We start from the raw sequence: 24652 nt of genomic DNA, 5'->3' as shown, positions 1-24652 counted from the left end.
CTGTTACCAGATGCCCAAAAAGCCTTTTCACACTTCTCTCCAATATTTTAAAATTTATTTATTTATTTTATTTATGGAATTTTTAATGCGCAGCTACTACCCAAGGGTGTCTAGGCGCAGTATGATGCTTTAGGATACAGTGGTCAGCACACAAACTTATTGGTTAAAGAGCCAAGTCTTCAATGCCCTACGAAAACAAATGAGAGTAGGAGCAGTTTTGATATGTGAGGGGAGAGAGTTCCACAGTCTGGGAGTTGCTACCAAGAATCGTCTGTCTCCCCAGGTGGCGGTTCTTGTTCGGGGAACAGATAGTAGACAACTAGCTGCTGATCTTAGGTTCCTTATAGGGGTGTATAGCTGAAATGCCTCTTAAAAACTTCGGGCCAGTATGATGAATGGCCTTATAGGCAATACATAAGGCCTTAAATTTGATCCTGCTCTCCACTCTTAGCCAATGAAGATGGCGTATAGCTGCCGAGATGGACTGGCGCCTTGGAATGTTGAGAAGGATTCTGGCTGTCATATTCTGAACAGATTGGAGCTTGTTCAGAATATATTTATGAGTGTTAAGAAAGAGGGCATTTCTGTAGTCAAGCTTGGAAAACAAGGTGGTAATTAGTGTTTTTCCAGCTGATGCTGGTAAGTACGGTAGCAGCTTTTTTATCTTTTTCAACGTGAAAAAGGCAACTGAAACAACCTTATTTACATGATGTTTGAAGGACAGATGTTTATCCAAGATCACTCCAAGATTCCCGACCTTTGCAACTGGGACCGGAGGAGGACCCATCTGAGTAGGCCACCAAATCGGGGACCATTCTGGAGAGATGTTACCAAAGGTCATAACCTCCGTTTTCTCCGCATTCAGTTTTAGGCAATTACTGTGCATCCAAGCTTGTACCTCCAGTATCCCCTCCTGAAAATTAGCTGCCACCACTGGGCCATTCTTATGCACCGCCAGCACAAGTTGGGTGTCGTCAGCGTAGGTAGTTAGGCGCATCCCATGAGATTTTATGACCCTTGCCAGGTCTGCAACATAAATGTTAAAAAGCGCAGGGCTTAACGACGATCCTTGGGGGACCCCGCATGGCAGTTTAGAAGTCGGTGAATAATAATTGCCCAGTTTAACTGCCTGTTTGCGGTTAGCTAAAAAAGAAGCTATAAGATCTTTGGCCAGATTGTTAATCCCCAGGGCTGTGACACGGTCGACCAAGATGGCATGGTCGACCGTGTCGAAGGCCGCCGAGAGATCCAACAGAATGAGCACTGCTGCTCCTCCCGAATCCAAGATGTTTCTAATTTCATCGGAGGCCTTTATCAGCGCTGTTTCGGTTCCGTGTCCCCTCCGGAAACCGAACTGCGTATCATCCAGGAGTTCGTGTTGTTCAATGAACTCTGAAAGCTGCTGGGTCATGATGGCCTCTACGATTTTAGCGGGAAAGGGAAGGCAAGCAATGGGTCTGTAATTGGCCGTAACAGTGGGGTCTAAGGAAGGCTTTTTGAGCAAAGGTTTAACGATGGCCTTCTTCCAGATCTCCGGGTAGACGCCTGTTTTAAAGATGGCATTACAAATGGTGGTGAGCGGCTGAGAGATGGTATTGTAGAGTTGATTCATTATATCAGGAGGGCATGGATCAAGCGGAGAACCTGATTTGATCTTGGCAGCTAGTATGCTGACCTGATCTTCTGTCACTGGCTTGAAACCAGAAAAAGAAGGATGGGTCGCAGCCAGATGGGAGGATGGATCAGTCCTAACTTCCGCCGGTAGCTGTGGGAAAATGGAATAAATGTCCATAACCTTGGTGGTGAAGAAATTGGCCAACGAGTTACAGAATTCCTGAGAATGCTCAGTTGCAGAGCCAGTGGGAGGAGTAGAGAGAGAATTCACCACCTGGAATAACATCCTTGCTGAGTTCTGGGCCTGTTCAATTTGACCAGTAAAGAATGTGTTTTTTTGAGTGATGATAGCTTTCTTATAGATCGCCAGAGCATCTTTATAGGTTTGCTTAGCACAGGGACTATAGTGCTTTCTCCAGCGTCTTTCTAGACTTCTACAATACTGACGCTGGAGGCGCAACTCCTCGGTGAACCACTGGGCCGATGGTGTAACTCTATTTGGGCAATAAGATTTCTCAGGTGCCACTTGATTAGCTGCCTTTAGTAACCATTCCTGAAAGTTAGTGGACAGAATTTCAGGATCATAAGAACTTTCCGGGACCGAAGTCCTAAGGAGATTTGAGAGATGTGGAATATCGGCATTTTTCCAGGCTAGTGTTCCCAGTGATGACCGGGCCTTGGTCTGGGGGGGGGGGGTTAGATTGTACTGCTCGAATTCTAAAGATGATGGCTTGGTGATCAGACCATACCAATGGTAGTACTGCTATCAGGTCAATGCCTGGATTATTTGTAAACATGAAAAAATTAATTCCCCATCTGAAAATCCTAGGCACCAACTCCTCTGCCACGTGAATTTTGCTGACAAATTGAAATGCTATTTTAAAAACATGTGCCCCGAAGATTTACTGTTCGATCACATTTATCATCATCTGTAAAATGTTGCTTTGCGGATTTTTTCTGTTATCGCAATTGAATTTACGTATGTCTTACTGATTTGTGTACTGGACATTGACGAAATATTTGTTTACATCTTCCCAGACTAAGGCCGTACGTTGAATGGTTTGCTTTCAATTTATATTCATTAAGATTTCAAGTATTTTATGCGTTTAATTGCCTTTTTCTTTTTAAAACATTCAAATTTTCTGCTTGTATCATACAACTGGAACACACTGCCTCTCCACCTCAGACAACCCCCGTTGCTGACCCAATTCGGGAAGGTACTAAAGACCTGGCTCTATGACTGAACCCTAGTGCCCAGGTGGATCAATAGCTCCCCCCCCCAACCTCATCCCCCATCCCCCTCAGCCCCTTGAGACCCTAACGCAGAGGTCTTCAAATTTTTTTACTCTGCAACCCCCTCCCAAAATGTTTTGAAGCCGGGCCCCTTCCAAAACTTTATGGAAAGACTCAGGAAAGCGATAAGAGCAGGGCTGAGCACAGTGGGTGGTGTGTTTTTCAGTATTTCACAAGCCACACTAAATGTGAGACTTATAAATGAGAAAACGTAAAATAGACCAAAAAAATCTTATTTGGGGTCTTGTGAACCTCTCCCATTCCTGAGCCCCAATGCAACTGCACCTGCTGCACTAATTATTAGTTGCAGCCCTGAGTCACAGGGTAACCCCTCTGACTCTTTCACCCCTTCCCCTCCAAGCCTTGCCATCAACCCAATTTTAAAACAGGCTCTGTCCCTTTCAGAAAACATGAGCACCCATGTGTTTACCACTTCTTTGCAGCAATGGTGCTCTCAGCCCTAATGCTATCAAGAATGCCTCTATTCTAAAGTAAGACTGTCATAATTGTGATGGAGGGGCACTTCACACTCCTGTGCAGGGCACCATTGCAACTGCCTCACTGATAAGAGCTAAGGCCTTGTGAGGCAGGACATCTCCTCTGCCCTTTGTTAACCCCCCCCCATCCTCCTTTCTGCTATCTCTTTGAGGCTTTAAGTAAAGTGTCTCCTCTGCATCAATGGTCTCCTCTCAGGAGCCATTAGTTCAATGCTCAAAACACTGGCAAAACATGGGAACATTAAGCCCTAGCCCTAATATATGAAACAAATGATAGTAAAATAGCCATAATAGGGGTTAAGTTGGTATGTCACGCCCCTGGGACCCGGTGACACTGCACCTGCAACAGCAGTATACCTACTACCATGCCCACACTACTGGGCCATTACCGCAAGGCAGAGGCCTACAGGAGGATGTCTGCTCCTTTCAGTAAAAAAAAAAAAAAAATCCTACATTTTGCCCCTCTGTTGCTTGGGACCTGTTCGCTTTGCAGCAAGGAGGGCTTGGGCCCCAATACCAACCAGGAAAATGGCTCCCCTCTCCCCCTTTTTTGCTAGTGACATATCCGTAATTGGGGTGTAGCGATTCCTCACACCATAGTCCCAGTGCCAATGAAACTGCAGCATTAATGGCAGTGATGGCACTAAAAATAAAAAATAAATTAATCCGCATTTCTTGAAACCTTCTTCATAGCATCTCATTCACGAAGTCGAGTAGCTGTCCCTGTTGATTTGTGAATACAAAAATTAGACCCCACATAGCATCTTCATTTCAGGGTCATCTCTTTGAATCTATCCTTAGATTTCGCTCTGTTCCCTTTTTCCTGAGGCCCAGGAGGTCAGGACGATCAGGGGTCGGAATATGACCCCATTGGTCTCCTTCCTACAACCCCCTCTACTCACCTGAGAGAACATATGCATGAAAACGGAGGTTGAAATTGGCTACGTGTATGGGGACCAAGGTGTTCTTAATTTTACAAAACAGTTCCCATCTATTGTGTTTAAAACAACTATCACTGAATTGTTAATGGGGACCTGGAGTATTTGGAAGGTGCCAAAGGTGGTAGGTCAGGGGAGAGGGCTCTAAAGTTCTTTAATTTAGGGAGTTACTTGAAGTATCCTGAAGACAAACATTTATAACATTTTTTGAAGTATAATATAAGGATGCGGAATTTTAAGAAGTGTCCTTTAATGGACTTATAAAAATGTCTACACTAGGCTAGGTATAATGAATATGTATTCTTGGAAAGTACTTGTTTCTATCATATACACCAAATTATTGTATGGCAGCCTACCTTATACTATTACAATTTTAAAATAATGACTTCAATATTTTCAGTGCTTTCTGTTACTTGTTGAGACCCAGACCACTATAAATACATGCGTCAGTATTTTGCACTGTGCCAAGTTTAATTCAGTTCTGTCACTCTGGTCTCACAAAAAGACATCTGCAGTGACTGCATTAACCAATTAGTGTTTCATAACTGAAAAAGTGCATTTCCCACCAATTAATTTCATTTGCATTCTTTTTTTTATTTAAGGTGTCTTTTAAGAGTTTGTGCAGTATTTTATATGCAGTTGCTGTGAATGTGAAAAAGTCAAAAAAATACTTACAGAATATTTAGTTGTGTTTTGCCATGTTTTTTACATCGCAACCACAGGACTCGGAAACACAGCTGCTGGCATGACCAGTAAGATAATGTCGATGCAAATATTAATAAATCTTAACATGTGAACAGATGGCAGGCATTTTTCACTGTGAAAGGTGGCGCTGCTATCCTCACCTGCTACACATAACTACAGCCGGCCTAGAAACAATGGAAACAAAGAAAGTCACACTTTCAGGCCATCAATATTTATTTACAAGTACTGAGTGAAGCATTTGCGCCCCACAGGGAATGCCTCCACGGACCCCTAGGGGAGTGCGCCCCACAGTTTGGAGACCTCTGCCCTAACGGGCGAGTAGTTGCGCTATATAAACCTTCATTGATTGAGCTACACATTATCAGCACTCTCAGTCAAAAACATTTCTACAAGTACCTCTGCATGCTACCTAGCAAACACTATTTGAAGAAAAAATAATTAGATAGGAAAATAGACATGGCATCTTGTTGTAGGACTGCCAGCTTTAAATCAATGACGGAGCACGGTTGCAATGCCAGTTTTGATCCAGACTCTGCATTCGAGGGAGAGAATAATAGATCACAATTTTCAGTTTTGTGAGGTACATCAGATGCGGACTCTATTTCTGAAGAACACGGCCATGCAGCACAGCTAGGCAGTTGTGATGCACATTTACAATCCCAATCCAAGCTTCATAGAGCCAATGGTAATGTAGAACAATCAAGAGTGCATAAAAGGTGTCACGCAGAGCACAGCAATGGTGCTCACTTGGCAACTCCCTAACAGTCCAGCATCCTAATTACTCCTTTTAATGGAGATGATAGATTTAAAGTCAATACTTCAATTTTTTTTAGCATAGACTAATCCCAAATAGTTATGGACAAATAATAACCTAGGGAGCCTGTTTGTAAAAGGTTTGGAATAAAGTCAGTGCTGAGCCTTACAACTAATTGTTAGCTATGAAATTCTCAGACAGCAAGTACAAGTGCTCACAACTATTCACGATTCAAGCACTTCTGAGGAAACAGTTTGGGGTCAGTTGGCAGACGTGCCTAAGCCTATGTGTTTACTTGATTATAACAAGTACATGGGTAAAAAAGCAAAAACTGACCATCCACTCCTGCCATATGATGTGAACCGTAAAACTCACAAGCAGAACAAGAAGTTGCATATCAACATGAGCCATATGAATTTGTTGTCTACTGCCAGCCTTCCAATGGAAGACCAATGGCCTTCCTTAACTGCATCAGCAGTTATCAATAATATCACTTCTGCAGAAGCAATAACCTCTACTCCATCTATTGCTGAGGACTTTGCAAAGAGCCAGGGTCGACTTTTTGCAGAACGCATTCCTCACAGGGAAGAATACACAACCATAGCGAATATGCAGAGTTCGTACTCAGCAAAAAATGAGGCAGTCCTTACTACAGTCTTCAGGGGCCACCTAAGCCAGGCCTGAGCCTTCTAACTTACTTCATTTTATACCACATAAAAGGTGAAGTTCTCGGAAACTGACTGAAGTGGAACAGTCAGTTCAAGAATTATAATGAGACTTAAAATTGCCAAGAATTGATACATACCTTCTAGGGCCCATCGCTTGATTTGCTTAGGCAGCCTTCAAAATGGTTCCATCTAAATTGGTAAAGTGTTTTAATAGTTCTCACTCAATTAATAGCCACACTCCATACCTTTATTCTTGCTCAATTAGATCAGAGTCACTGTGTTGTTGCAGGCTCAAATAAATGGATACGTATTGGTCATACTTTTGGATTGATTGCTGCTTTTCATGTGGCTAAGGGCTTTATTTAGAGAGTGGCGGACCACAAAATAGCAGACATTTCATCCACTGTATTACAAGTAAATTGTAGTCAATGGCACCGAACATACAGCATATGAAGAATACACCACATTTTGATGGAGCAACCTGCCTGCCAAACTCTAAATACCATATTTCTGGAAATACTTTTAAGGGAATTTTGGAGAGTCTTCCTCAGGATTTTTACCATCGTTTTGAAATATAGATGTACTCACATTGTCTGGGCAGTGGTTCAGAAAAATGTTCTGTAGTAGTCAACTTATTACCACACAGTGGAAGAAGTTGGATTTTGGCAATAGTTAACTGGACTTTTGCCAGTCACATTGCCAGCCTGAAGCGAGAGGAAGGCTTCTGCCAAAAACACTCCCAAGCACAGCGATTGCACTATACGGGCAAGAACGACAAGTCCTCCTGAACATTATCATAGGGAGGCAGCCTAGTTAGGTCTCAGAGCAAGAGAGAGAAATGAACAGAACTATGGGAGATTCTGTTAGAAAATCTACCACTGTACGTGGCTGGGAGTCTGCCTTCCAACACAACTATTGTATAGTCAACAGATTTGGAAATTTGGAGAGTATGCCACTAGTGAAGTTTCATTATCTGCAATGCTCATGTTGTCCTACTCACACTTTGCCCAACTCCAATTATACCAGGCATGTATGTACGTTGTTTCTGTAGGGGAGAAGAAAAATATGGCACTTCAATGATGAATTCACACGGGGTATAGCTAGAGTATTTGGGTACCGGGTCATCCGGCATCTAATGGAACCTTCCACTGCAAGATATTTTTGAAAAGCAAGCACTGTATCTCCAGTGTGTTGTGCTATGCATGAATTCACACTTGTTTTTATATCCAGGTTCCAATTCAAGAATAAAAATTAACAGTGAAAAAAAAGTAAATCCCACACATTTGTGAGACAGAAAAAAATCGGGGAATGGCAAACTTGCATTTTCATTGTCCTCCTGGTTAAAATGCTAAGGAGAATGTGTCTACATCCAGAAACAAGAACCGGCCAAACCACTGACCATGAGCAGATCACACTGATAGTATATTGACTTCCTGTGGCCAATGTGTAATTTGACAGACATGGAAATGAATATATGGGAAAAAGAGAGAAATGGATAAAAGGACTGAGGGATAGTGTAGTATCCATCTATTTGGTAAAGAGGGGAACTAGAATATTATTACCAAATGAAGCCTTAACATACTGAAGAATGAAGATTGGTAGAAAAACCAAAACTCTAGAAAAGGGGAAGCAATAAAATGAAGAAAAATCATATAGGGGCCATGTAGTATAACAAATAAGGGATGTATCATCATATGCAATTAGAATTCAGCAAGTCAATTCTGAGTCCTTTAACCCTATAGAGGCACTCAGTCAGAAGACCTGCGCATGGCTACAGCAACCTAACTACTTGGAGATTTGCAACATTTTTCTGACTTACAGTTGGAGTGGTTCATCCTGTGTTTAGTCATCAACTGAGTAAAACAAATTATAGGGGTAAACAGTATCAGACAAGAAAGGATCTGTCTGCTAGATTGAACGTGTAATACGAAACTGAGACAAGTGCTGCTTTTGTGATATTTAGGGGTGTAAGCCAGATTTCCATTTATTTGGTTGGAATTGCATCTCAATCTGGTAAAGTTAGGAAGCAACAATTCTTTCGAGGATCTCTAAAGGCGATTTGAGACCTGCGGGTAGCCTGCTGACCCGACGTGTCAAGAGAGGGTTGTTACATTATAGCTGATTCGTAGACCACAACTTTCATCATCTATTACCTAAACAACTGGTGAATTTGTAAGCAACTGCTCAGGCAATGAAAAGTAATTACTACCAAATCCAGGGATCGCAGGCTATTAAGAGTAAAATACACATTAAGAATTGCATTTATTTTTGTCTGGCGAGATATACTAATGTGGAAGTTGTAAATAGCCCAGTAGAATCCACTATAAGAAGAAACAAACATCTTATCTAAAGCAAATGTTATCAACTTATTTCACAAATTTCAGACACGAGCCCTTTTCTTAGTACGTGAAGAACTGAGAAGACAGCAAAATACCAACGTGCTGTCAAAATTACACCTCTACAACAAAATCTGCGACTATGTGAGATTCTCACATGAAAGATATGAATCATGCAAGGCTATTTATTATAAAAAAAACTGAAAATAGTAGCCCTCTTACACAGCGGCAAGAAATTAGGGCTTACTCTGGGGTTGTATGGTAAACAAAGTCAAATAACTATTAAACTTGGTAAAGCTCAACGTGGAAAAGTGGCAGGTTGACAATGTTCCCATAGCTCACAGAGGCTTGCTCCCAATATTTCAGACTGTGTAAATAAACTGCATCTTGCTTTCAATTCGTTTCTCCCCTCTGACCCCATAAAGAGACATTCGCTGTGCAAATAACTACAAAATCTTAAACTGGAAGAACTGTTATTACTCTAGGTAAAATTCCACTCGCATGCTCTGTTATTAGTCTGTTTCTACAGCTGGATTTGCGCTTCAATGACGATGCCATCAAACATCTTATATTACTACATCTGAAGGTAAAATCTGCTCAAGCTTACTCGTGTGGCACTTGTCATAGAAACTTGTTGAATAAACACACCAACACCATCAATACTTCTGGAATTAATCATCTATTAAAGTTTAGTGGTTGTTGCCAAGTCCCCTTGAACCTGCAAAGCACAGATCATGGTACTAGAGAATCTCCCAAATTAGTTACCAAATGTCCAGCATAAATAAAACTTAAGATGAGCTGACAAGCACAATAGCCCCCCCATAATAACTATAATGCTTCAATAAAGAATAAAGCTCGTGTTGAATGGAAAAAAAGGGAGATAAGTTTAAGACTGAGGACCTCAACTGGAGATTCAATGAAAGCTAAAAAGTACCGCCTTATTTGGGAAAAAGTGTACATGCATTTACAGCTTCCTCGAGGACAGGTGGGGTGGTTATGGTTTGGAAAGTAATTTTCTAATGTCTTCATTACAAACAGTCGTTTTTACTTTTTTAGTTTGACCCTATACAATGGCTGTATTTTTTGATGGAGTCCTATACTAAATTTGATATGCTGCACTAGAGTGGAGATTTGCACTGTACGCTATCATAGCAGGTCAACGTGATTCAAGGAATAGCCAACCAATTCACAATTACCGCTCAAGATTGATAACGTATACTGCGGTAGAAAAAAGTTTCATTTTAGAGAGTCCTGAGGAAGCCTTTGTATCCTTATCACTGGTACAAACGTTAAAGAACTACATTTATACTATACTGTTCCGACCAGTCTTTATTTTTGCTTTCAAAGATAAATAGCTACAACATGCAAGTACATGTGGTATGCATGGCTGTACCGCTGAAAGCCTCTGGACTAAGCACTGTGACGTGGAACAAAGCCATTGAACAATCAAAGATGCAACTCCGGCTATGCTCACTTCTTACAGAAACCCCAGCTCGATGTCCTGTAGCAGGATAGGAAGTTCCCTCACAATTGTAGGTCTTCCAAAAAATGAGTCTTGCTTTGTCTGTCACCACCTACTACTTTTACCTAGATCGGTGCCTCATCACACCCTTCCCCACCCCCTTTAAAAGAAAATTCATAACAGTTGGTACTACGGCAAAAACCCTTGTTATAGATTAGATACCCTGTTACTGTTTGCTAAGGGGGATATGTAGGAAGAATTAATACCTTAAATATGAGTAGACGGTCCAAGTTATGTGTCTGTCTACTCAGGTCAAAGCGGAGTAGTAAAGAACGCTCAAAGAAAATGGCACTTCTCCCTTATAAACTTAGTGGTATCCCTCTGCCCCTTTGCCTCATTTTCATGACCGTGCTTTTTCTTCCAACAGGCAGCATTTAAAATGTGGGTAGAGAATCAAAAATACTCAACCGTTTTACAACCATACCTTGTAAGACACAAAGCTGAACATTGCAATACTATAGATGCTGAATACGTATTGTGAAAAACTTGACACTGAAGAGGAATTAATGTAAAAAAATCAGCTTGTAAGATACTCAAGCATACGGTCAAATATGTAATTTATTTCAGATATTTGGCATTTGATACATTGCCTGAAAGGGTACTGACTTGCGTTATTCTGGATAAAAAGCAACATGTTTTCATCAAACGGGGTGAATCAGAGTAATTAGACAAAAAAACTACTATTGATCCAGGCACAGCGTTGGCACTAGACGGTCACCACCACCACAGGTGCACAACAGCCATGCAGCTCAAGCCATGCATGGCCTTCAAACACACACTGGAAGAAAAACCCTTAGGTGCAAAGTCGATCATTTTTTTGCCTGGACCCACAGTGAGAATAAGTTCTGCACCTTGTGTTAGGAGGTTTGCACGAACAACTTTCTTGCTAACCAGGCTAACTCATCCGGTTTTCCCACTATTTAGACTCAATATTTAAACTGCCAGCTTGTTCTTCCACATGCAACTGGTGGGCTAAATTGGTAGTAGTTACGGTAAAAGTCCGCCCCAGAGACCATGACCTCCATCCCCATATTGCTTAGGACAAAGAGAGAAGCAGAACTAATGAAAGACAACTAACAACAACGGAGCTACCTCGTAACCCCGGTGTGCATGATCATTGTAACTCACGACCCAAGGCAGCTCCAGACCCATCTCTAAGACCGCCACACCAATGAGGATAATACATCTTCACCACCATTACAGTGAATCGTTCCCCAACTGGTGCATGACGTCCAAGCAACATGTACCGTAAAATGGGGTTCTAACACTTCAGACATAGTGCCTTGGTTCACCACGGGTGTGACATTCCAGGCCCAGCCATGGTAGACAAGTGCACAATCAGTTATGTCTCAGAACGGGTGCAAGGGCTTCAGTCTCCGCCCGTTCACCAGCCTCCCTTTGCCACCCTAGTTTCGACTCAAGCTGTCAGCAAAGGTTATCCTATACAAGAGATATACTCGCGCCAGAGCCCCAAGGATAAGACACCCCCACCCTTGCTGTCTGACTGCAGGCCCAGGACTGGCGCTGACACCCCAAACACTCAGACAAACAGAGAGGTTGGAGATGCTATGGTCGCAGACAGAGCTACCCCTCCATCCCCGTCTTTCCTCTCCTGCTACCCCCGCGCAGCGCCAGAGCAGGAGCCTGCTCTGGACTCACCTCTCAGAGCTCGGTCTCCGCCACCATCCTCCTTCCTCCTCCTACACCGCCTCTTCCCTTCTGGAGCTGGCAGCACCCAGCGCCGCCCCGGGCCCGCCCCTCACTGCGCAGCCACAGCAACGTCACGTCTCAGAGGCTGATGTAAACGCGCTTGCACTCTACGGTCTAACACAGACGGCCAGTAGACATAGAAAATGGACAATTTCTCACAGCATTTTGCCCCCTCCCTCTTAGCGAAAGACCTAGATGAAGGACTATCGGAAGAGCAACAAGACGAAAGGAGGACGACCACAAGTAATTTCTAATGGCATAACGGTCTATCTAAATAATAGATAACTAGAGTGCTACCGAAACCCTAAGAATGTCACTACAGTGGGCGCCATGCTGCTGTATGAACGTCTCTGGTTTATTCTTCCGTCCATTGTAGAATCAAAGAAGGTTTTAAAAACAGTGTGTATCCTTTCTGGATTTGCTAATACAATTTCCTATTTTTAAACTACAAAATGGTTTACGAGATGTACGTAAAATAATTGGCGTCTTCTTCACGATTGAGATGATAGGTCTTGTTATACTTTGACTTATCACTTTTCAGAAGTTGTTTGGCTCATTTTGAGAAAGACCTCTTATATTCCACTGAAATATATGTATTGTTATGTTAGAAATTTTAAAGAGCGGAGCATGCCCACGCTCTGGCTGTGGTTGGCAACTCCCGTTACCAGCTGAAACACTGAGTGTGGACCTCAGGCAGACGCCCAGAAACAACATAAACATTCAATTGCATGTACAGCTGCCAAGCTTCCAGTCTGCCAACGTGTGGCATTTCCATACTTTCGGTGTGCTTATGTGTAACACTTTGAGTGACAGTTTGTTGAAGTAGAACAAAGCAGTTCCATCCATGTAACAAGATAAACATTATGACTTAGACACCAAGCCCACAATTCAGAGTGACCTCAGCTGCTGGTGAAAGTTATCAGACAGTAACATAAAACATGGGATGGTTTGGAAATTACTCCATGGGGCTTACCACTTCCCCTTCATATTTCTTCCTCACTGTCACTATCTCTTTCACTCTCAGACTTTCAAATATCGGAAATTGTTTTTTTGTGCAAAATTGTAGAACCTGCAAACCACAATTTATTAGCAGTGAAATCATTGTAATCGTTACCATTAAGCGCAAATGAAGTTAACAAAACTAAAATTGTCAGAATGCCTTATTTCTTAAATGATTCTGTCTAATTGAAAATTACAGCCCTGCCAAGTACCACGCATCAAGCGATAGACTAGCGCATTTCAGTTTGGTGGTCTGCATCACGGCACTGAAATGCAAAGTCACGCATTATGGAACAAGAAGTTAAATGATTGCCATTGCCCAATCGCCATTGTTATGAGGCCAATAGGGCAGAGTAGGCCAAGCCTCACTTGGCCATGGGAATGACTTACGCGCACACCATAGTCTGTATGTTGGCTAAGGCCACAAGTGACCGTACACCCATTTATTTATACCCTCGGGCCGAGCACGGCATTCGAGAGTTGAAGTGAATACATTTTAGGGTTAAATCTTTTTTTATTGAGAAACATTGCATAAGAAATCAAGACAATCCCCACATGTGCAATACAGTCAATTGCTGATGGAAGGCAACATAAAGGCAACCAGACTTACGGAAGGCTGGACGCCACAAGCATGGTTCAACCTGAGCAGGAGTGCATATTGATATGCAAAATCACAGTTTGTAACAACCCCCAAAGGAACTCCCCCACACCCACCCCCCATTCGTCCACTCCCACAAACTCCCCCATCTCCCAGTCCAGTGTTCGTAACCGCTGTAGGAGAGTAGGGTCTGCAATCCTATGATCACCCAGATTTTTTGCTTTTGTTTCACTGGTTTACGACTTTCTCTGGCTGTGGGCCCGCTAATCAGACCCACAGCCTGGCTGTTCTCTTTCTAAATTACGATATGTACCCTAGGTGCATTTACCAATTGGTACTGGGCCACCTTATCAGACCCCGTAATGCAGGGCATAGGTGTACCCAGGGCCGCCAGGGGCTGAAGCATGTATTATGCCACCCCTGGCTGGCCTCCTAAATTTGACACAACTGGCTGCACGACAGCTGGGGCGAAGACGTGTAACCACCCTTCGCTTTAGGTATAGTAGCTCTATATCTAACCATACAATGGACACCCGAGTCCCTATCAGTCACTCCTATGGCAGGCCTTAACAATCCTGAAGGCAGAGTGCGTGGGCTCGTGTGAGCTAGGTTCAGGCCCGAGCCGAGCCCGGTTGCAGCTTGCGGAATCAAGACCCAATAGCTGTTCCATGATAACGCGTACCATATCGGTAACTCCGGTGTCGCGTTATCAAGGCATGTCGAGTAAGGTGTCATACGAATCGGGGTGCTGCCCTCTCACCAATTCTGGCGATGAGGTTAGCATCCCACCCTTCTAGAGGGACACGACATGTACGTAACTGTGAACCCCGGTTAAAGTTAACTGAAGCCTCAGCTCCACAAAATGGATGCTGCCACCACAGACACGAGTCTGACCTCCTGCTGCTGGGAGTCCTTCCAGCGAGGAGCACTTGGACAAAGGGTTTCCTGTCGAGGGCGCTGTTCGCACCGTCCCAGACAGGGTTTGTGTATTCTGGGTAGGTAGGGCTTTGGCGAGAAGGTGACTGCGGAGTGGCACCCCGGTGCTCACTACGCATCTGCCGGTTAGAACCAGTTCCAGGGGCGACAGCCCTGGCCTGGGGAAAGTCCGGCAGGGGAGAGGGGCGTAACTACCCCCCTTCCTGGTCCCACCCTTAGGGCAGGACCTAGTCATGTACCCACCCCTTTCTTTAGGATAAAGACCGGAGCGGGGACCCTTCCAAATTGGATCATCTTTGAATCAAGAACTACTTTCTACGAAAGGACACTCAAGACTCTTCTCAAGATTTCTCCCTTGTGGCTAAGGAGTAGTCACCCTGCATCAGCGGGCACCATCTAAGAACTCTGCGGTTTGCTGCAAGTCCTTCCTCAAGGATCCGACGGCCCAGCTCGACGAGAACCGGCTTCCCTGGCACCTCTGACCTCTACCCACGTCATCAGCTCAGCTGTGATCTGTGGGTGCGACGAGACCTCGAGGGACCGGCCATCATCAGAACCTGCACGCTCTTACAAACCAGCACGACCATCGAGGTAACTCTCTGGTGAGTGCTCTGGGGTCCGAGAAGCCCCGACCCTGAGCCGCTCTAGCACCGAAGTGCAGTCTCCCAGCATCTCCACGATCTGCGTGGGGCCCTTCTGCTCGCTGCTCAGCACGTTGTCTGGTCACTCGCCGCTGGCTTGTGCCCTTCTGTGACGACATCCGAGAATCATCACTGCTGGTCTGGTTGCTCCAGACTGGCCCTTGCTTCCATCCTTGCGAGAAGCACCCCGGACCCTCCTGGTCCACTCAAGACGCCATCTTAGGCCCACCACGTGGCCCTGAGATCTGCCAAGGCTTGTTGCCCCATCCTGGGCCCAGCGACGCCGACAGCATCATCCTTCGTGGGACAGCTCGCACCTCCACCGTGGTCGCCGACAACGCCTCCCGGTCCGAGAGACTGCAGCGCCTAGCGTCGCCCACTCACCTGGTCGAGGTGACGGCCAACCGGTGCCTTCCTGGTACCCTCTGACTACTGGCTAGTAGTACGAACTTGGTCCCCTCTGCTTTCAGGTTTCATCAATCTCCGATCCAGGCTTGGATCTCTACGAACTATTCAGCACTGGTCGCCGGCCAGCAACTCCTTTCTTCCGGCTCCTGGCTCGTCAGCGAAGACCCCGACGCCTGTAAGACTTGTGCAGCCGCAGCCCTCGTGGCTAGGTAACTCGGCATTTCGGTGCCTGCATAGCCTCCTTACTCTAGGGTCCCGAATCCCTCGCTTCCGACTTGCCTTATCGGCTCCGCCCGAGACCTTAACCTTTCCGTGTCCCCGGACACTTGTTTTAATTGTGCACTTGAAGTATTTGCTAAAGAGATTTGGTTTGTGCTTAGTACCCTGTCCTCATAACGAGTACAGGGCTGTTGTGATTCTTAATAAATATCCTGTTTATTTTCATAACACTTGTGTGGTGTCCTTTCACTGGGTGTTCAAGGGGTACATGTGTGGTAAACAGCTGGCTTAACGCGCCCTCTCGAGTCTTTAGCCTTAGACTGCTCGTATCCACGCTACTAGGATAGCTGGTCTATAGGTTGACTTACAACCAAACACCATAAGGGTCGTTGGAACGATACATAGCGGTCGCTAGAATAGCGAACGTTGCATATCGGGCCAACTTCTCACATTGGTGAGCAGCGGTTGGGATTTGAGCTTGCTGTTGTTTTACCACACGTATCCTAAGAATATCTTGTCGAAAGATCGCACAAGTACTGTTAGTACATATAACTAAAGCTTAGAATACTCTGAGTTCTACTGAACCAGCTGTTGTAGCTCCTCAAGGCTTAGCACACCTTGGCTACAACTCTTAGCAAGGGTACAGTAGGTAAACACGTAGTGTAGGTAGGTGCATCACTTACACCACACTAGAAACAGTATGTCGGACAAAGGAGGAAACTCTGGGTCTCCCCTTGTGTCAGTTGACCCTCCACAGGTCATCCCTTCAGGATATACTGTGCTGAGCTTCAAGGAGTTAAGACGACTGTGTCACTCCAGGAAGATTCAGCAGGGGTCTAACCCCACAACGTCCTTTCTGATTGGTCTCTTGGAGACTTATGATGCCAGAAGAGCTGAGAAACTTCGTAGCTCTTCTAATCCAGAAGGAGACATGCCTCCCCTCGAGGGAACCCGGGACGATCCTGACCTCATCCACCTCGCAACTGAGAACGAAGATGTGGAGGAGGATGAGGATGAGGATCTCTCGGGGGATGAGGCAGATAAGGGACAGGTAGAAGTCGTCAGACTAAGCAGGTCCAACTTAAGCAAACATGATAGCGGTACTGGGGGACCCCTGGGGCCACTATCAGGTCAGCTTAACATTGGGAATGGACGAGCCAGATCTCTGTCAAGAGGCTCTGGCAGATCCCTTCAAACCAATGGCTCTCACAACTCGTCTCAGAGAGGGATGACGTCCCCTCAGAGGAGAGTGTACGAAGCTAAGGAAAGGGCAGCCAATCTAAGGATTGAAAGGGAAGAACTTGCCCTGGCCAAAGAGAGGCTTGCCTTTGCTAGAGAGCAACAGTTAAGTGGGGCAGTCCCTACTGGTGGCAGCAATGTACCTAGTAATAGGGAAAAGAGTTTCGATACGAAACACCTTGGTAAGATAGTGCCCCCCTTTAAACAAGGGGACGACATCCACAAATGGATTACTGCTTTGGAGAGGGCCTGCACTGTGCAGGGTGTTCCCCAGAGTCAGTGGGCAGCTATCTTGTGGCTCTCCTTTGAAGGAAAAGGAAGAGACAAGCTCCTCACCACAAGGGTGGAGGATGCTAACAATTACCAAATCTTGAAAAATACACTCGTTGAAGGGTTCGGCCTAACCACTGAGCAGTACAGGGTGCTGTTCAGGGATACCCAGAAAACGCAGTCTCAAGATTGGTCTGATTTTGTCGATTGTGCCACTAAGGCTTTTGAGGGCTGGTTGCTGGGCAGTAAGGTTACTGATTATCAAGGATTGTATAATTTGATGATGAGAGAACAAATTTTAAACAATTGTCAGAACCAGTTGTTGCATCAGCATCTTGTCGACTCTGATCTGACCTCTCCCCAAGAATTGGGAAAGAAGGCAGACAGATGGGTTCGTACAAGAGTTAAACAGAACCAGGGCCAGAATCAAGGTGGTCAGAAGAAAGCAGACCAGAAGGGTAAAGATTCTAAAGGGGAACAAAGTGACCAGAAGTCTTCGACAGGTCCCCAACAACCCAAAGAGGGTGGGGGTCAGGCTCCCCAAAAGAAGAAAGAAGGCCAATCCAAAAGATGGTGCCAGTACTGTAAAAGTAAATCTCACTGGTTTAGTGAGTGCACCACGAAAGGAGGAGGGCAGACTCCTGCCACTGCAGCCCCTAAGGCACCTGTGCCCCCTAGTACAGTCAGCAGTGGTAGTGCGCCTCCCAAGGGTTTAGTAGGGTTAACCCTGGGTTCTGAGGGGCGTGACAACTTAGTTGGCACACTCACTCAGGCTGTCCTTGTCAGTACAGGGGACGCGGACGTATCCCCTGACGTAAGCCCCAATACTTTGGGCAAATACCGACAGACGCCTTTCATAAATGGAAAGATGGCTCAGGCCTATAGGGACACTTGTGCCAGCGTCACCATGGTGACGCCTAACTTTGTGGACCCTGGACAGATCATGCCAGGTACAGAATTCCTGGTGACCAATGCAAGCAATGTCACTACCAGTCACAGTATGGCAATTGTAGCTTTCTCCTGGGGAGGGGTAACTGGCCAAAAGAAGGTTGTAGTTAGTCCAGACCTCCCAGTGGATTGTTTGTTGGGCAATGATTTGGAGTCGTCACAATGGTCAGAAGTGGAGCACCGGACTCACATGGAAATGTTAGGTTTGCCAGCGCATGTGTTCGCTGTGACTAGGTCACAGGTCAGGAAATGCCCCACTGAGCAGGTGCTGGATCCTGGAACAACGGACCAGACACCTCCCAAGAAAAAGAGCAGTAGGGTTAAGGCTGCGCCTTCCCCCTTGCCCCAGGTCGAGGATCAAGTCTCAGAGGAGGCTGACCTACAGGAATTGCGGGAAACTGAGCCTAGGGAATTCGAACTTGATCAAGTTGAATTCTTGGGTTCAGGGGGACCCTCAAGGGAAGACCTGGGGAAGGACCAGTTAGACTGCCCTTCTCTTGAACCCCTCAGACAGCAGGCTGCTGCTGAGGCTGCTGGGAACGCCACAGGTACCCACAAGGTATACTGGGAAGATGGACTCCTGTACACTGAGTCAAGAGACCCCAAGCCTGGCATGACCAGGAGGCTGGTTGTACCCTTGTCTCAGCGTGGTTTCCTACTTACCTTGGCCCACGAGATTCCCTTAGCAGGTCACTTAGGCCAGACGAAAACGTGGGACAGGCTTGTCTCACACTTTCACTGGCCTCACATGAACGAAGATACCAAGGAGTTTTGCCGCTCCTGTGTCACTTGCCAAGCCAGTGGTAAGTCAGGTGGCACGACAAAGGCCCCCCTTATACCAATGCCTGTGGTGGGGGTACCCTTTGAACGGGTGGGGATCGACATCGTCGGTCCCATGGAACCACCTACAGCGTCAGGGCACAAGTTTATACTGGTGGTAGTGGATCATGCCACCAGGTATCCTGAAGCTATTCCCCTTAGGACCACTACAGCACCTGTTGTGGCAAGAGCCCTAGTTGGAGTGTTCTCCAGAGTGGGCTTCCCTAAGGAGGTCGTCTCCGACAGAGGTGCAAACTTTATGTCGAGCTACTTAACTGCTATGTGGAAGGAATGTGGTGTTAACTACAAGTTCACTACACCCTATCATCCACAATGCAATGGGCTTGTTGAGAGATTCAACAGGACCCTAAAAGGGATGATTCATGGACTACCGGAAAAGCTTCGGCGTAGATGGGACGTCCTGATCCCCCTGCCTCTTGTTCGCCTACAGAGAAGTCCCGCAGAAGGGGGTTGGCTACAGCCCTTTTGAACTTTTGTACGGGCATCCTGTAAGGGGACCCCTGTGTTTGGTGAAGGAAGGATGGGAGAGACCTCTCAAAAAGCCTGCAGCCAACATAGTGGACTATGTGCTCGGCCTCCGCTCGCGGATGGCTGAATACATGGAAAGAGCATCTGAAAACCTTAAGGCCAGCCAAGAACTCCAGAAAGCTTGGCATGACCAAAAGGCTGTCTTGACTGTTTATCAGCCCGGACAGAAGGTGTGGGTGTTGGAGCCAGTGGCCCCAGCAGCACTCAAGGACAAATTGTCCGGGCCCTACACCATCCTGGAGAAAAAGGGAGAGGTCACCTACCTGGTCGACCTGGGAACTCCCCGGAGCCCCCACAGGGTGCTTCATGTCAACAGGCTAAAAGCATATGTCGACAGGAAGGACATGAGTTTGCTCATGGCCCTAGATGAGGGACAGGAGAAGGAGAGTGACCCTCTCCCCGACCTGCTCACTCAGAATCCTGACGATGGATCGGTAGATGGTGTTGTCTTTTGTGGCAGCCTCTCCGAACATCAACAGAGAGACTGTAAACAGGTTCTTCAGTCTTTCAGACATATGTTTTCTCTAACACCCAGCCAGACCGATTGGTGCACCCATGAGGTTGACACTGGTGACAGCCTGCCCGTGAAGAGTAAAATCTACAGGCAGCCTGATCACGTTAGAGACTGCATCAAGAGTGAAGTGCAGAAAATGTTGGAGCTGGGAGTCATTGAACCCTCGGATAGCCCTTGGGCTAGTCCCGTAGTTCTAGTGCCGAAACCTCACACCCAGGGTGGTAAGAGAGAGATGAGGTTTTGCGTAGACTACAGGGGTCTCAATGCAGTCACTAAGACTGACGCCCACCCAATACCAAGGGCAGACGAGCTTATCGATAGATTGGCTTCGGCCAGCTACCTAAGTACGTTTGACCTGACAGCTGGGTATTGGCAAATCAGGTTAGCTGAGGACGCCAAGCCTAAAACCGCATTTTCAACCCCTGGTGGGCATTATCAGTTCGTGGTGATGCCCTTCGGTCTGAAAAATGCACCTGCCACCTTCCAACGGTTGGTGAATCAAGTCCTTACTGGGCTGGATGACTTCTGTGCGGCGTATCTTGACGATATCGCTGTCTTTAGCTCCACCTGGGAGGATCACCTGGTCCACCTGCGGAAGACGTTAGAGGCACTGCAAGCAGCAGGTCTCACTATCAAGGCCACCAAGTGCCAGATAGGGCAGACACAGGTTGTATACCTGGGCCACCTTGTAGGTGGAGGTCAGGTTCAGCCACTGGAGAGCAAGATACAGTCAATCAGGGACTGGGCTCCTCCAACCACCCAGACTCAGGTTCGAGCTTTCTTGGGCCTGACTGGTTACTACCGGAAGTTTGTCAGGAACTATGGTTCCATTGTGACACCATTAAACGAACTGACAAGTAAGAAAATGCCAAAAAAGGTTCAGTGGACAGCGAGCTGTCAAAAAGCATTCGATGACCTAAAGCAGGCCATGTGCACGGCGCCTATCCTCAAGAGTCCGGACTACTCCAAACCATTCATTGTCCAAACAGATGCTTCTGAGTTGGGTGTGGGAGCTGTTCTTTCTCAACTGAATTTTGATGGTCAAGACCAGCCCATTGCTTTTATAAGCAGAAGGCTGACCCCTAGAGAGAAGAATTGGTCAGCTATTGAGAGGGAGGCCTTTGCTGTGGTTTGGGCCCTGAAGAAGCTGAGGCCATACTTGTTTGGCACTCACTTCAAGATTCAGACCGACCATAAGCCCCTCTTGTGGCTAAATCAGATGAAGGGTGAAAACCCCAAACTGCTTAGGTGGTCCATTTCCCTACAGGGGATGGACTTTACAGTGGAACATAGACCTGGTACTGATCATGGCAATGCCGATGGGCTCTCCAGATATTTCCACTTAGAACAAGAAGACTCACCTGGTCAAGGTTAGCTTATTGTTCCGACGTTTGGGGGGGGGTCATGTAGGAGAGTAGGGTCTGCAATCCTATGATCACCCAGATTTTTTGCTTTTGTTTCACTGGTTTACGACTTTCTCTGGCTGTGGGCCCGCTAATCAGACCCACAGCCTGGCTGTTCTCTTTCTAAATTACGATATGTACCCTAGGTGCATTTACCAATTGGTACTGGGCCACCTTATCAGACCCCGTAACGCAGGGCATAGGTGTACCCAGGGCCGCCAGGGGCTGAAGCATGTATTATGCCACCCCTGGCTGGCCTCCTAAATTTGACACAACTGGCTGCACGACAGCTGGGGCGAAGACGTGTAACCACCCTTCGCTTTAGGTATAGTAGCTCTATATCTAACCATACAATGGACACCCGAGTCCCTATCAGTCACTCCTATGGCAGGCCTTAACAATCCTGAGGCAGAGTGCGTGGGCTCGTGTGAGCTAGGTTCAGGCCCGAGCCGAGCCCGGTTGCAGCTTGCGGAATCAAGACCCAATAGCTGTTCCATGATAACGCGTACCATATCGGTAACTCCGGTGTCGCGTTATCAAGGCATGTCGAGTAAGGTGTCATACGAATCGGGGTGCTGCCCTCTCACCAATTCTGGCGATGAGGTTAGCATCCCACCCTTCTAGAGGGACACGACATGTACGTAACTGTGAACCCCGGTTAAAGTTAACTGAAGCCTCAGCTCCACAAAATGGATGCTGCCACCACAGACACGAGTCTGACCTCCTGCTGCTGGGAGTCCTTCCAGCGAGGAGCACTTGGACAAAGGGTTTCCTGTCGAGGGCGCTGTTCGCACCGTCCCAGACAGGGTTTGTGTATTCTGGGTAGGTAGGGCTTTGGCGAGAAGGTGACTGCGGAGTGGCACCCCGGTGCTCACTACGCATCTGCCGGTTAGAACCAGTTCCAGGGGCGACAGCCCTGGCCTGGGGAAAGTCCGGCAGGGGAGAGGGGCGTAACTACCCCCCTTCCTGGTCCCACCCTTAGGGCAGGACCTAGTCATGTACCCACCCCTTTCTTTAGGATAAAGACCGGAGCGGGGACCCTTCCAAATTGGATCATCTTTGAATCAAGAACTACTTTCTACGAAAGGACACTCAAGACTCTTCTCAAGATTTCTCCCTTGTGGCTAAGGAGTAGTCACCCTGCATCAGCGGGCACCATCTAAGAACTCTGCGGTTTGCTGCAAGTCCTTCCTCAAGGATCCGACGGCCCAGCTCGACGAGAACCGGCTTCCCTGGCACCTCTGACCTCTACCCACGTCATCAGCTCAGCTGTGATCTGTGGGTGCGACGAGACCTCGAGGGACCGGCCATCATCAGAACCTGCACGCTCTTACAAACCAGCACGACCATCGAGGTAACTCTCTGGTGAGTGCTCTGGGGTCCGAGAAGCCCCGACCCTGAGCCGCTCTAGCACCGAAGTGCAGTCTCCCAGCAATCTCCACGATCTGCGTGGGGCCCTTCTGCTCGCTGCTCAGCACGTTGTCTGGTCACTCGCCGCTGGCTTGTGCCCTTCTGTGACGACATCCGAGAATCATCACTGCTGGTCTGGTTGCTCCAGACTGGCCCTTGCTTCCATCCTTGCGAGAAGCACCCCGGACCCTCCTGGTCCACTCAAGACGCCATCTTAGGCCCACCACGTGGCCCTGAGATCTGCCAAGGCTTGTTGCCCCATCCTGGGCCCAGCGACGCCGACAGCATCATCCTTCGTGGGACAGCTCGCACCTCCACCGTGGTCGCCGACAACGCCTCCGGGTCCGAGAGACTGCAGCGCCTAGCGTCGCCCACTCACCTGGTCGAGGTGACGGCCAACCGGTGCCTTCCTGGTACCCTCTGACTACTGGCTAGTAGTACGAACTTGGTCCCCTCTGCTTTCAGGTTTCATCAATCTCCGATCCAGGCTTGGATCTCTACGAACTATTCAGCACTGGTCGCCGGCCAGCAACTCCTTTCTTCCGGCTCCTGGCTCGTCAGCGAAGACCCCGACGCCTGTAAGACTTGTGCAGCCGTAGCCCTCGTGGCTAGGTAACTCGGCATTTCGGTGCCTGCATAGCCTCCTTACTCTAGGGTCCCGAGTCCCTCGCTTCCGACTTGCCTTATCGGCTCCGCCCGAGACCTTAACCTTTCCGTGTCCCCGGACACTTGTTTTAATTGTGCACTTGAAGTATTTGCTAAAGAGATTTGGTTTGTGCTTAGTACCCTGTCCTCATAAAGAGTACAGGGCTGTTGTGATTCTTAATAAATATCCTGTTTATTTTCATAACACTTGTGTGGTGTCCTTTCACTGGGTGTTCAAGGGGTACATGTGTGGTAAACAGCTGGCTTAACGCGCCCTCTCGAGTCTTTAGCCTTAGACTGCTCGTATCCACGCTACTAGGATAGCTGGTCTATAGGTTGACTTACAACCAAACACCATAAGGGTCGTTGGAACGATACATAGCGGTCGCTAGAATAGCGAACGTTGCATATCGGGCCAACTTCTCACAACCGCCTCCTGTTGACCCGCTTCTCTCGCCCACCAGGACCCTCCCGCTAAGTGTACTTTAAGAGTCTGTGTCCGTTGGCTCTGTGAGCCTCAGCAGTCGAAGGTAACGTGGGCAGGTGATTTCTCTGAAATCCGTGAGCAGTAAGGAACGGAATGGTTGCCAAAGCTCCTCATACTTATCCCTATCCCCAGCCAAGGTGATTGATAGTTTTTCCATACCCAGCACATGCCACATCCGATGTAGCCAGCCCGTAGTAGAGGGGGTAGTGGCGGTGCGCCAGGGTTCCATCGATATATTAGGGGAACCCTTAATAAGGCACACAGGATTTTAGAATCCTAACTATATTTATGGGGGGAAAGTGGACCATATGATTTGGCCAATATCTGAACATTAAAAATCTGCAGCACCTTTGCTATGTAAGGGGACCAATCCACTGGGAAGGGCACGAATACAATGTATATTGTATTATGATGTAATAATGCGATGATATGCCAATATCTGTATAACGAAATCTCCGCAGCGCGTTTGCTATGAGAGGGGACCTATTTCCACTTGGAACGGCATGAATACAATGTATTTTGCATTATGA

At 47.0% G+C, this 24652-nt stretch overlaps 1 protein-coding gene across 2 annotated transcripts in view; it reads right to left on the bottom strand.

Annotated features, from left to right (window-relative positions):
- The window catches only part of SHOC2 (SHOC2 leucine rich repeat scaffold protein), a 279109-nt gene extending 267022 nt beyond the window's left edge, over window positions 1-12087 (bottom strand). The window contains exons 1-2 of one of the 2 annotated variants that reach the window (XM_086922783.1): window positions 11987-12054; window positions 5018-5211 (exon numbers count right to left, since the gene is read on the bottom strand). The gene's annotated coding sequence lies outside the window, so the exon portion shown is untranslated. Of the gene's footprint in view, window positions 1-5017; window positions 5212-11986 lie in introns of both variants that reach the window. The other variant, XM_086922782.1, reaches the window with a different exon arrangement.
- Between the last annotated feature and the right edge of the window lie 12565 nt (window positions 12088-24652).

This window comes from Lissotriton vulgaris, chromosome 5, assembly GCF_964263255.1.
Source record: "Lissotriton vulgaris chromosome 5, aLisVul1.2, whole genome shotgun sequence".
Taxonomy (NCBI): Eukaryota; Metazoa; Chordata; class Amphibia; order Caudata; family Salamandridae; genus Lissotriton; species Lissotriton vulgaris.
Note: the sequence above shows the minus strand (reverse complement) of the source record. Positions and strands in the feature narration are given on the sequence as shown.